We start from the raw sequence: 14669 nt of genomic DNA, 5'->3' as shown, positions 1-14669 counted from the left end.
AAAAGGATGCATAGTAGGCGAACTCCAAAGCTCATTCAAGAGGTGTTAACTTCCTGGTGTATGCGAAAATCGGACATCAAACGCCTTAAGTAAAAATTACACATAATTATCTTTTATAACGAACTGGTTTTCGATCTACAAAGCAAGCCAAAATTATAAATATATTTCACTGCATACCATGAGGCTACGTTAGTGCATTTAGCTTGCCACTGAGATGCTAACAACTTCCGAACCTGCTGGTCTATACAGTGAACAGACCGCTCCTACAGGATCGTGAGAAATATTAAGAAAAAGTAGCACAACAGAAACTATTGAACATCCGAATTTCAACGTTCGGTCCTATAAAACGTGAAATATGAATGCTGTAGCTCACGTAGGTATAGGGTTTCGTCAAACTGTGGAACCAAACGAAAGGTCACAATGAAATCTTGTTTATTACTGTGATATGAATGAAAATGATACCAATCACTGAATATGCAGAAAAAATAATTATGAAGTGCACAAAGGCTCAAATCACTCATTAATCATACACAATAATACCTTGGCAAAGATGGATGGAATTAGAAATGAAATGATAGAATTAGACAAGTCCACGTAAACCCCAGTGGTTCCTGAATTAGTCAACACATTAAAGAAAAGACCCAGTAAAGTACATGTGAGCACCAGTTCCCTTGCCTTATCGCGTGTCGAGTTCTACTGACATCGCAAATTAGTGTAGAAAAGCCAACCTCTAACTGAAAACAAACGACTCTGTGGTTCCCTTGTCGCGACGCATTCAAAGCTTAGCTTACACGACGACACTGGGTTGCGCCACTCGTTGCGTGGAATGAGTTGCACGCAAAGAACAGACACCATATCCATATAAGTATACCAGTTCTTGCAATACCGGCCATGACCTTCTTCTTCTGTGCGGATGCACACATATTCCCGTACTCTTACGGGACCTGGTAAGAATGTCTTCCACGAGTAATGAGTGTGTTGGAGTGGGACACTACGAATGTAGTGTGTGGACATACTCGTACAAGGTGAGAATGTGGGTCTCACGGGAGTCGTGCGCGAGATAGTCCCTGCAGTCGGGCTATCCTCTGTGCCCTCGGTTGCTCAGATGGATAGAGCGTCTGCCATGTAAGCAGGAGATCCCGGATTCGAATCCCGGTCAGAGCACAAATTTTCAGCTGTCCCCGTTGATATACATCGACGCCCATCGGCAGCTGACGGTATTAATATAATTCTAATTTCGTTCTAGGCGGCTGCAGGTCATTCATGGTGTCATGTCCGAAAGAACAGACACGATATCCATATAAGTATACAAATAAGTCCATCTTCACAATAAAACTAAAGCCAAACATTTCGCTTCTTGTCTTCACGGTACATCCGTCCTCAATGACAATCCTATCTCTGACCCCACCAAGGCTCCATATATCTACTAGCCAAGGCACATCAGTTGCTCCCTTAACACTAAACTTCCAGTACTTACATTCTACCTCACGAGAAAGTTTAAACTGTTATATCCTAGCCAGTAATGCCACCCGAGCCCGCTGCCAAAAGGTTGGCAGCATCAAAGTCCGGACGCCGTCCGCATAAGCAGCGCCAGCGATACAGGAAATCGCCGCAAGTCTGCGCGCGCCACCGCTGGCTTCTGGCTTCTTAAGCGCTGGAGTCGCGAGCGCTAGGACAGTTCTGTATTCGCCGCTCAGTTGTATACTCGCCACCGAATTGTGTACTTGCTAGTCAGTTGTGTGTTCATCGCAGCAGAGTTGTTGTTTGTCGTCAGCCGACGCTGACCTAGCCGCTCCGACTCGAACTAGACAGATCTCTGTAGACACGGCGTTCACTACGGAGTTTCTGTATCTTCTATAATAATGATAAGTAGCTACTTTATTTAATCAGAGTGTTGGGTTTTCATCTTTCTGTTCACTGTTCCAGCGGACCGGTCGGCCCGCTATTAAAAGTGTGGCGGTGACTTCGTAAGCCGTTTCTACAGCGAATTGTTTGTCGCTACGAACACCGCCACAAAATAAACCCTCTCCAGTCATTCTCTCGATACCCTCAGCGCAATCTCAATAATGTCCTCTCCTAACGTAACTCCTCCATTAGTCATGCAAAAGCTCATGCCGCTGAAACCTTTACCTAACAACATTCAACCATACCGTCTATCTATTTAAAACACTAAAATATCTAAGAGTAGCGCTCGATAAACTTTGCAAGCCTTACCTAATAACCAACCGAAAGAGCCCACATCAGACTAAAATCACTAACTGACTAAAAATGAGGAATATATTTCACATTCATCATCCGGACAGACAACACTTTCATCTATGCAAGTGTCGCATGAACTTGTCTCTTCCCAAATTTTGCCACTCCTTGAAATCTATGAACAAGATGCACCCTGCTTTTCTTTTCACATCTCTATATCTTCACCCAGTCGTATGATGTACATGTTTAAACAGTGCCTTCACCTTGTCAAATATTTAGAACACTCTCAGATATCCTATGATTTTCAGCTTCAATCGTATAACTGTACATCACACCCTCATATCTGTATCCTGAAACACAAGTATTTAACAAAACTACTTGATTTCAGACCTGAAGAGGACAGACAGTTTTATTTGAAACTCAAGTCACAGAATGTGCTTAATGTGAATGATGGCAATGAAGACCGTCAAGTGTTGGAATATGTCACAGTACTATGTGTGTGTGTGTTGCATTTAGTAAGTGTTCTTTGTGTTCTGATTTCTAGTTTCGCATTCATTACAAAACTGATAAATGTCAAGAACACTGTATTGTCACAAGCCTACGTATGAAAATTTTGTGAATTAAAATTAACAATAATGATTTCAAATATTAATTTAAATTTTATAATATAATTTTATAATATAAAGCCCCTAATATAAAACATGTATATTATTTTGTCGTAGGAAATTTAGGACGTTGAGACCTCGTTAAAAAACATGTCAAACTTATGAGACTTGTGGTTTTCCTACAAATTTAATTTTGATGAACATCTGTTTTTCTCAAAACTTTGTTTCTGCTTTGGGCCTAGTTCATTTACCGAATTCAGAGACAATTTGTTTCTTTCACCCCGCCTCTTAATATTTATTACAGACAAAACTCTCTCTGTGAATGCTGAAGTGGTGGGAATCGACAATAGATAATAAATTAATTTGTGTAAATTTGTAGAGGCATCATTTGTCTTGTTAAATATTTGCTGTCGTTTTCTGCAGTGGATAATCCTGAAAAATTTACAGAAATATGCATTTGGTTATATAATTTGTTTATCAATGCAATTTTGTTATAAAGATCATCCATATTTAGACTGAGTTTTTGAAACTTTAATTTTCAACTTTGTTTTGAAAATGGTCAAAGCCAACATTGCATTTCAAATTAATCGTGCTCAGTGTAAACTATCAGTTTGTGTCAGTAAAATCAAACCATTAATTTATGTATTGTTAGGATTTATCAACAAATAATGAAAATTTAGTATGAATTTTATTAGTCAGTTCAGGTGATGACAAGAGTAAATTTTTTTCCTATTTCATGTTTAAAAATGAGATCATGTTTTCTCTTTGCTAGTCTGTTTTTAAGATTACCCACGCTGTTATGCACATCCAAAGTCGTTATGCTGTTGCTTTCCAAGTATTTGACAGGTATATTAGACAAGTTTAAAATATAGCACCAGAAATGCAAGTAAATTTCAATCTAGTCATTGTCAGTGTTGCGCATCAATAAGTTTAGCATATGCAGCTACAGCTTCACGTAGGTACTGCTGCTTGGTACACGGAACAAACACTGAAGAAGTTTTGGAGGCGCTGTAGGGAGGGAGCAGGATTTCTCCAGCCTTCACACGCATAGTCCACAACTGGCGACTCATGCGGTAAATGTGTGGACCGCCGTTAATCGACCACGACGAGTTCTGATCATTATGAAGATGTAACACTCCGACGCGCAAGATGTGTTCTTATAAACTTCTGAGACTTGGTCCTTCCACGTTAGCTTACTGTCGAGGATAACCGTAAGGTATTTTGCTGACTGAGTGCATTGTGTCCACTAGCGAACAGTTCAGTAGGAGCAACGTCTGATGGGAGTCTCCTAGTAGAAACCATCCACCTCACACCATTAAATTCAATGCGCCTGTCTGCAGCACATCGCTGTAAACCGCAACTTGCTTGCTGAAACTGGTCGTGAATTGCGGCTGGATGGGGCTCCTGGTGATGAGTGCCTATCTTCGGCATACATTTCTTTGCTGACGTCGGATGATGATGATGTTTGGATTGTGGAGCGCTCAGCTGCGCTGTTATCAGCGCCCGTACAAAATCCCAACCTTTTCTTCGTCCAGCCTCTCCACTTGCATGAACTACGATAAAATGATGAGGACAACAACACAAATAGCCAGTCACCTCGAGGCAGGTGAAAATCCCTGACCCCGCCGGGAAGCGAACCCGGGACCCCGTGCTTGGGAAGCGAGAACGCGACCCCGAGACCATGAGCTGCGGACTGCTGACGTTGGAGTCAGCGGTAAGTAATGTATAGGGAAGGGCAGAGTACACTTCCCTACCTACCCCATCAGGAATGTCTCTTGTCATTGGTTCAAATGTGCGTGAATTTCTAAGGAACCAAACCGCTTAGGTCATCGGTCCCTAGACTTACACACTACTTAAGCTAACTTATGCTAAGAACAACACACACGCACATGCCAAAGGGAGGACTCGAACCTCCGGCGGGAGGGGCCTCCCAGTCAGTGACATGACGCCTCTAACCGCGCGGCCACTCCGCGCGGCTTTCCATTGGTATTCCAGTTCCTGCAAGGGTGACGACAGTGCGGTAGATAGCTGGAGATGAACCGCAGGTAACATGGTGGAGGACCGTGGATGAACAGTTTGTACACTCAGGTGACAAAAGTCATGGGGTAGTGATATGCACATATACAGATGGCAGTACTACCGCGTACACAGGTATAAGTATAAAAGGGCAGTTCGTTGGCGGAGCTGTCATTTGTGCTCAGGTGATTCCTGTGGAAAGCTGTCCGGAGTGATATGGCCGGTCTTCGGGAATAAACAGACTTTGAACGCGGTGTGCTGGTTGGGGCTAGACGCATGGGACATTCCATTTCGTAAATCGTTAGAGAATTCAGTTTTCCGAGACCCATAGTGTCAAAAGTGTGCCAAGAATACCAAATTTCAACCATTATCTCTCGATACTGGCAACGTACTGGGCGACGGTCTTCACTTAACGACCGTGAGAAGCGGCTTTTCCGTAGAGTTGTCGCTATTAACAGACGAGCAACGCTGCTAGAAATAACCGCAGAAATCAATGTGGGACGTACGGCGAACGTATCCGTTAGGACAGTGGGGCGAAATCTGATTTCAGTGGGCTATGACAGCAGAATGCCTTTGCTAACACCACATCGACTGCATCGCGTCTGCTGGGCTCGTGACCGTATCGATTGGACCCTAGCCGACTGGAAAAATCGTGGCCTTGTCAGATGAGTACCAATTCAGCTTGGTAGGAACTGATGATGGGTTTCGAGTGTGACGCAGACCCACTAAGCCATGGACGCAGCTCGTCAACAAGGCACTGAGCAACCTAGAGGTAGCTCCATGTGGTGTGTGCTGTGTTTACGTGGAACGGGCTCGGCCGTCTTGTCCAGTTAAACCGATCATTGGCTAAAAATGGAGGTGTTCAGCTACGTGGACACCATTTGCAGCAATTCGTGAACTTTATGTTTCTGAACAACGATGGAACTTTTGTTGTTGTTGTGGTCTTCAGTCTGAGACTGGTTTGATGCAGCTCTCCATGCTACTCTATCCTGTGCAAGCTTCTTCATCTCCTAGTACCTACTGCAGCATACGCCCTTCTGAATCTGCTTACCGTATTCATCTCATGGTCTCCCTCTACGATTTTTACCCTCCACGCTGCCATCCAGTACCAAATTGGTGATCCCTTGATGCCTCAGAACATGTCCTACCAACCGATCCCTTCTTCTAGTCAAGTTGTGCCACAAACTCCTCTTCTCCACAATTATATTCAATACCTCCTCATTAGTTATGTGATCTACGCATCTAATCTTCAGCTTTCTTCTGTAGCACCACATTTCGAAAGCTTCTGTTCTCTTCTTGTCTAAACTATTTATCGTCCACGTTTCACTTCCATACATGGCTACACTCCATACAAATACTTTCAGAAAAGACTTCCTAACATTTAAATCTATACTCGATGTTAACAAATTTTTCTTCTTCAGAAACGCTTTCCTTCCCATTGCCAGTCTACATTTTATATCCTCTCTGCTTCGACCAACATCAGTTAATTTGCTCGCCAAATAGTAAAACTCATCTACTACTTCAAGTGTCTCATTTCCTACTCTAATTCCTTCATCATCACCTGACTTAATTCTACTACACTCCGTTATCTTCGTTTTGCTTTTGTTGATGTTAATCTTATATCCTCCTTTCAAGACACTGTCCATTCCGGTCAACTGTTCTTCCAAGTCCTTTGCTGTCTGCAACAGAATTACAATGTCATCGGCAAACTTCAAAGATCTTATTTCTTCTCCATGGATTTTAATACGTACTATGAACTTTTCTTTTGTTTCCTGTACTGCTTGCTCAATATACAGGTCGAATAACATCGGGGAGAGGCTACAACCCTGTCTCACTCCCTTCCCAACCACTGCTTCCCTTTCATGTCCTTCGACTCTTATAACTGCCATCTGGTTTCCGTACAAATTGTAAATAGCCTTTCGTTCCCTGTATTTTACCTCTGCCACCTTCAGAATTTGAAAGAGAGTATTCCAGTGAACATTGTCAAAAGCTTTCTCTAAGTCTACAAATGCTAAAAACGCAGTTTTGCCTTTCCTTATTCTTTCTTCTAAGATAAGTCGTAGGGTCAGTATTGCCTCACGTGTTCCAACATTTCTACGGAATCCAAACTGATCTTCCCCGAGGTCGGCTTCTACCAGTTTTTCCATTCGTCTGTCAAGAATTCGCGTTAGTATTTTGCAGCTGTGACTTATTAAACTGATAGTTCGGTAATTCCCACATCTGTCAACACCTGCTTTCTTTGGGATTGGAATTATTATATTCTTCTTGAAGTCTGAGGGAATTTCACCTGTCTCATACATCTTGCTCACCAGATGATAGGGTTTTGTTAGGCCTGGCTCTCCCAAGGCTGTCAGTAGTTCTAATGGAATGTTGTCTACTCCCGGGCCTTGTTTCGACTTAGGTCTTTCCGTGCTCTGTCAGACTCTTCACGCAGTATCATATCTCCCATTTCATCCCCATCTACATTTCCATAATATTGTCCTCAAGTACATCGCCTTTATATAGACTCTCTATATACTCCTTCCACCTTTCTGCTTACCCTTCTTTGCTTAGAACTGGGTTTCCATCTGAGCTCTTGATATCCATGCAAGTGGTTCTCTTTCCTCCAAAGGTCTCTTTAGTTTTCCTGTAGGCAGTATCTATCTCATCTCTCGTGAGATAAGCCTCTACAACCTTACATTTGTCCTCTAGCCATCCCTGCTTAGCCATTTTGCACTTCCTGTCGATCTCATTTTTGAAACGTTTGTATTCCTTTTTGTCTGCTTCACTTACTGCATTTTTGTATTTTCTCCTTTCATTAATTAAATTCAGTATCTCTTCTGTTACCTAAGGGTTTTTACTAGCCCTCGTCTTTTTACCTACTTGATTCTCTGCTGCCTTCACTATTTCATTCCTCAAAGCTACCCATTCTTCTTCTACTGTATTTCTTTCCCCCATTCCTGTCAATTGTTCCCTTATGCTCTCCCTGAATCTCTGTACAACCTCTGGTTCTTTCAGTTTATCCACGTCCCATCTCCTTAAATTCCCACCTTTTTGCAGTTTCTTCAGTTTTAATCTACAGTTCATAACCAATAGATTGTGACCAGAGTCCACATCTGCCCCTGGAAATGTCTTACAATTTAAAATCTCGTTCCTAAATCTCTGTCTTACCATTATATAATCTATCTCAAACATTTTAGTATCTCCAGGCTCCTTCCATGTATACAACCTTCTTTCATGATTCTTAAACCAAGTGTTAGCTATGATTAAGTAGTTGTGCTCTGTGCAAAATTCTACCAGGCAGCTTCCTCTTTCATTTCTTAGCCCCAATCCATATTCATGTACTACGTTTCCTTCCCCCCCATGAACCATGGACCTTGCCGTTGGTGGGGAGGCTTGCGTGCCTCAGCGATACAGATAGCCGTACAGTAGGTGCAACCACAACGGAGGGGTATCTGTTGAGAGGCCAGACAAACGTGTGGTTTCTGAAGAGGGGCAGCAGCCTTTTCAGTAGTTGCAAGGGCAACAGTCTGGATGATTGACTGATCTGGCCTTGTAACAATAACCAAAACGGCCTTGCTGTGCTGGTACTGCGAACGGCTGAAAGCAAGGGGAAACTACAGCCGTAATTTTTCCCGAGGGCATGCAGCTTTACTGTATGATTACATGATGATGGCGTCCTCTTGGGTAAAATATTCCGGAGGATAAATAGTCCCCCATTCGGATCTCCGGGCGGGGACTACTCAAGAGGATGTCGTTATCAGGAGAAAGAAAACTGGCGTTCTACGGATCGGAGCGTGGAATGTCAGATCCCTTAATCGGGCAGGTAGGTTAGAAAATTTAAAAAGGGAAATGGATAGGTTGAAGTTAGATATAGTGGGAATTAGTGAAGTTCGGTGGCAGGAGGAACAAGACTTCTGGTCAGGTGACTACAGGGTTATAAACACAAAATCAAATAGGGCTAATGCAGGAGTAGGTTTAATAATGAATAGGAAAATAGGAATGCGGGTAAGCTACTACAAACAGCATAGTGAACGCATTATTGTGGCCAAGATAGATACGAAGCCCACACCTACTACAGTAGTACAAGTTTATATGCCAACTAGCTCTGCAGATGACGAAGAAATTGAAGAAATGTATGATGAAATAAAAGAAATTATTCAGATTGTGAAGGGAGACGAAAATTTAATAGTCATGGGTGACTGGAATTCGAGTGTAGGAAAAGGGAGAGAAGGAAACATAGTAGGTGAATGTGGATTGGGGGACAGAAACGAAAGAGGAAGCCGCCTTGTAGAATTTTGCACAGAGCACAACATAATCATAACTAACACTTGGTTTAAGAATCATGAAAGAAGGTTGTATACATGGAAGAACCCTGGAGATACTAAAAGGTATCAGATAGATTATATAATGGTAAGACAGAGATTTAGGAACCAGGTTTTAAATTGTAAGACATTTCCAGGGGCAGATGTGGACTCTGACCACAATCTATTGGTTATGACCTGTAGATTAAAACTGAAGAAACTGCAAAAAGGTGGGAATTTAAGGAGATGGGACCTGGATAAACTAAAAGAACCAGAGGTTGTACAGAGATTCAGGGAGAGCATAAGGGAGCAATTGACAGGAATGGGGGAAATAAATACAGTAGAAGAAGAATGGGTAGCTTTGAGGGATGAAGTAGTGAAGGCAGCAGAGGATCAAGTAGGTAAAAAGACGAGGGCTAGTAGAAATCCTTGGGTAACAGAAGAAATACTGAATTTAATTGATGAAAGGAGAAAATATAAAAATGCAGTAAGTGAAACAGGCAAAAAGGAATACAAACGTCTCAAAAATGAGATCGACAGGAAGTGCAAAATGGCTAAGCAGGGATGGCTAGAGGACAAATGTAAGGATGTAGAGGCCTATCTCACTAGGGGTAAGATAGATACCGCCTACAGGAAAATTAAAGAGACCTTTGGAGATAAGAGAACGACTTGTATGAATATCAAGAGCTCAGATGGAAACCCAGTTCTAAGCAAAGAAGGGAAAGCAGAAAGGTGGAAGGAGTATATAGAGGGTCTATACAAGGGCGATGTACTTGAGGACAATATTATGGAAATGGAAGAGGATGTAGATGAAAATGAAATGGGAGATATGATACTGCGTGAAGAGTTTGACAGAGCACTGAAAGACCTGAGTCGAAACAAGGCCCCCGGAGTAGACAATATTCCATTGGAACTACTGACGGCCTTGGGAGAGCCAGTCTTGACAAAACTCTACCATCTGGTGAGCAAGATGTATGAAACAGGCGAAATACCCTCAGACTTCAAGAAGAATATAATAATTCCAATCCCAAAGAAAGCAGGTGTTGACAGATGTGGGAATTACCGAACTATCAGCTTAATAAGTCACAGCTGCAAAATACTAACACGAATTCTTTACAGACGAATGGAAAAACTAGTAGAAGCCAACCTCGGGGAAGATCAGTTTGGATTTCGTAGAAACACTGGAACACGTGAGGCAATACTGACCTTACGACTTATCTTAGAAGAAAGATTAAGGAAAGGCAAACCTACGTTCCTAGCATTTGTAGACTTAGAGAAAGCTTTTGACAATGTTGACTGGAATACTCTCTTTCAAATTCTAAAGGTGGCAGGGGTAAAATACAGGGAGCGAAAGGCTATTTACAATTTGTACAGAAACCAGATGGCAGTTATAAGAGTCGAGGGACATGAAAGGGAAGCAGTGGTTGGGAAGGGAGTAAGACAGGGTTGTAGCCTCTCCCCGATGTTGTTCAATCTGTATATTGAGCAAGCAGTAAAGGAAACAAAAGAAAAATTAGGAGTAGGTATTAAAATTCATGGAGAAGAAATAAAAACTTTGAGGTTCGCCGATGACATTGTAATTCTGTCAGAGACAGCAAAGGACTTGGAAGAGCAGTTGAATGGAATGGACAGTCTCTTGAAAGGAGGATATAAGATGAACATCAACAAAAGTAAAACAAGGATAATGGAGTGTAATCTAATTAAGTCGGGTGATGCTGAGGGAATTAGATTAGGAAATGAGGCACTTAAAGTAGTAAAGGAGTTTTGCTATTTGGGGAGCAAAATAACTGATGATGGTCGAAGTAGAGAGGATATAAAATGTAGGCTGGCAATGGCATGGAAAGCGTTTCTGAAGAAGAGAAATTTGTTAACATCCAGTATTGATTTAAGTGTCAGGAAGTCATTTCTGAAAGTATTCGTATGGAGTGTAGCCATGTATGGAAGTGAAACATGGACGATAAATAGTTTGGACAAGAAGAGAATAGAAGCTTTCGAAATGTGGTGCTACAGAAGAATGCTGAAGATTAGATGGGTAGATCACATAACTAATGAGGAAGTATTGAATAGGATTGGGGAGAAGAGAAGTTTGTGGCACAACTTGACCAGAAGAAGGGATCGGTTGGTAGGACATGTTCTGAGGCATCAAGGGATCACCAATTTAGTATTGGAGGGCAGCGTGGAGGGTAAAAATCGTAGAGGGAGACCAAGAGATGAATACACTAAGCAGATTCAGAAGGATGTAGGTTGCAGTAGGTACTGGGAGATGAAAAAGCTTGCACAGGATAGAGTAGCATGGAGAGCTGCATCAGACCAGTCTCAGGACTGAAGACCACAACAACAACAACACGTTTCCTTCTCTTCCGTTTCCTACTGTCGAATTCCAGTCACCCATGACTATTACATTTTCGTCTCCCTTCACTACCTGAATAATTTCTTTTATCTCATCATACATTTCATCAATTTCTTCATCATCTGCAGAGCTATTTAGCATGTAGACTTGTACTACTGCAGTAGACGTGGGCCTCGTGTCTATCTTGACCACAATAATGCGTTCACTATGCTGTTTGTAGTAGGTTACCCGCACTCCTATTTTTTATTCATTATTAAACCTACTTCTGCGTTACCCCTATTTGATTTTGGATTTATAACCCTGTATTCACCTGACCAAAAGTCTTGTTCCTCCTGCCACCGAACTTCACTAATTCCCACTATGTTCCCTTTTTAAATTTTCTAACCTACCTCCCCAATTAAGGGACCTGACATTCCATGCTCCCATCCGTAGAACACCAGTTTTCTTTTTCCTAATAATGACGTCCTCTTGAGTAGTGCCGCCCAGAGATCCGAATGGGGGACTATTTTACCTCCGGAATATTTTACCCAAGAGGACGCCATCATCATTTAATCATACAGTAAAGCTGCATGCCCTCGGGAAAAATTACGGCTGTAGTTTCCCCTTGCTTTCAGCCGTTCGCAGTACGACAACAGCAAGGCCGTTTTGGTTAGTGTTACAGGGCCAGATCAGTCAATCATCCAGACTGTTGCCCCTGCAACTACTGAAAAGGCTGCTGCCCCTCTTCAGGAACTCTTATGGATGACAATACGCATGTCACCGGCACACAGTGGTTCACGATTGGTTTGAAGAACATTCTGGACAATTTGACCGAATGATTTGGCCACCTAGATCGCCCAACACGAGTCCCATCGAACTTTTATGGGACGTAATCAAGAGGTCAGTTCGTGCGTGAGATCCTGCACCGACGACAGCTTATCAGTTATAGACGGCTATAGAGGCGGCATGGCTCAGTGTTTCTGCAGGGGACTTCCAACGACTTGTTGAGTGCATGCCACGTGAAACTGTTGCACTACGCCGGGCAAAAAGAGGTCCGACAACTCCTAAGACTTGATGATGTTTGGATTGTGGGGGTCACTCAACTGGCGGTTATCAGCGCCCGTACAAAGTTCCGAATTTTCCACAGTTCAGTTGAGACACTTGGCAAGTGATGATGATGAAATGATGACGACAACATAAACACCCGGTCCCCGGGCAGAGAAAATCCAGAACCCGGCCGGTAATCGAACCCGCGACCCCGTGATCCAGAGGCAGCAACGCTAGCCACTAGACCACGAGCTGTGGACGTATAGCATGCCACTGTGCCGTACACTGTCAAACGTTGCCCAAAAAAAAAAAAAAAGTTCAAATGTGTGTGAAATCCTATGGGACTTAACTGCTAAGGTCATCAGTCCCTAAGCTTACACACTACTTAACCTAAATTATCCTAAGGACAAATACACACATCCATGCCCGAGGTTGGACTCGAACCTCCTCCGGGAACAGCCGCACAGTCCATGACTGCAGCGGCCTAGACCGCTCGGCTAACCCCGCGCAGCAAACGTTTCCAGTACATCAAGCAACATGACGCCTTAGTATTTCTTGTATTTAGTAGCTAAGCATAGCCTCTTCAGCGATTTGTACTTGCTGAGTATTCGAATATACAGGTTGATCCATTGATAGTGACTGGGCCAAATATCTCACGAAATAAGCATCAAACGAAAAAGCTACAAAGAACGAAACTCGTCTAGATTGAAGGCGCTGCAGTCATGGACTGTGCCGCTGAGTCCTCCCTCGGGCATGGATGTGTGTGTTTGTCCTTAGGATAATTTAGGTTAAGTAACGTGTAAGCTTAGGGACTGATGACCTTAGCAGTTAAGTCCCATAAGATTTCACACACATTTGAACACTTTTTTTTATTTTTTTTAAGGGGGAAACCAGATGGCGCTATGGTTGGCCCGCTAGATGGCGCTGCCATAGCTCAAATGGATATCAACGTGTTTTTTTTAAACAGGAACCCACATTTTTATTACATATTCGCGTATTACGTAAAGAAATGTGAATGTTTTAGTTGAGCCACTTTTTTCGCTTTGTCATAGATGGCGTTGTAATAGTCACAAACGTATAAGTACGTAGTATCACGTAACATTCCGCCAGTGCGGCCGGTATTTTCATCGTGATACTTTACCCGTGTTAAAATGGACCGTTTATCAATTGCGGAAAAGGTCGATATCGTGTTGATGTACGGCTTTTGTGATCAAAATGCCCAGCGGGCGTGTGCTATGTATGCTGCTTGGTATCCTGGACGACATAACCCAAGTGACCGGACCATTCGCCAGATAGTTACGTTATTTAAGGAAACGGGAAGTGTTCAGCCACATATGAAACGTCAACCACGACCTGCAACAAATGATGATGCCCAAGTAGGTGTTTTAGCTGCTGTCGCGACTAAGACCCACATCAGTAGCAGACAAATTGCGCGAGAATCGGGAATCTCAAAAACGTCGGTGTTGAAAATGCTACATCAACATCGATTGCACCCGCACGAGGAATTGCATGGCGACGACTTGAACGTCGTGTACAGTTCTGCCACTGGGCACAAGAGAAATAACGGGACGATGACAGATTTTTTGCACGCTTTCTATTTAGCGACGAAGCGTCATTCACCAACACCGGTAACGTAAACCGGCATTTGGGCAACGGAAAATCCACGATGGCTGCGACAAGTGGAACATCAGCGACCTTGGCGGGTTAATGTATGGTGCGGTATTATGGAGGAAGTATATTTGGCCCCCATTTTATCGATGGTAATTCAAATGGTGCAATGTATGCTGATTTCCTACGTAATGTTCTACCGATGTTAATACAAGATGTTTTACTGCATGACAGAATGGCGATGTACTTCCAACATGATGGATGTCCGGCACATAGCTCGCGTACGGTTGAAGCAGTATTGAATAGCATATTTCATGACAGGCCGCACATTCACCATCTGACGTCCCCGGATTTCTTTCTGTGGGGCAAGTTGAAGGATATTTGCTATCGTGGTCTACCGACAACGCCTGAGAACATGCGTCAGCGCATTGTCAGTGCATGTGCGAACATTACGGAAGGCGAACTACTCGTTGTTGAGAGGAATGTCGTTACACGTGTTGCCAAATGCATTAAGGTTGACGGACATCATTTTGAGCATTTATTGCATTAACGTGGTATTTACAGGTAATCACGCTGTAACAGCAT

General features: G+C 42.9%; 1 protein-coding gene across 1 annotated transcript in view; it reads left to right on the top strand.

The window, feature by feature from the left end:
• The window catches only part of LOC124619549 (cadherin-23-like), a 490213-nt gene that overhangs the window by 68188 nt on the left and 407356 nt on the right, over positions 1–14669 (top strand). The window lies entirely within an intron of this gene.

The sequence above is a fragment of the Schistocerca americana genome, chromosome 6 (genome assembly GCF_021461395.2).
Source record: "Schistocerca americana isolate TAMUIC-IGC-003095 chromosome 6, iqSchAmer2.1, whole genome shotgun sequence".
Taxonomy (NCBI): Eukaryota; Metazoa; Arthropoda; class Insecta; order Orthoptera; family Acrididae; genus Schistocerca; species Schistocerca americana.
Note: the sequence above shows the minus strand (reverse complement) of the source record. Positions and strands in the feature narration are given on the sequence as shown.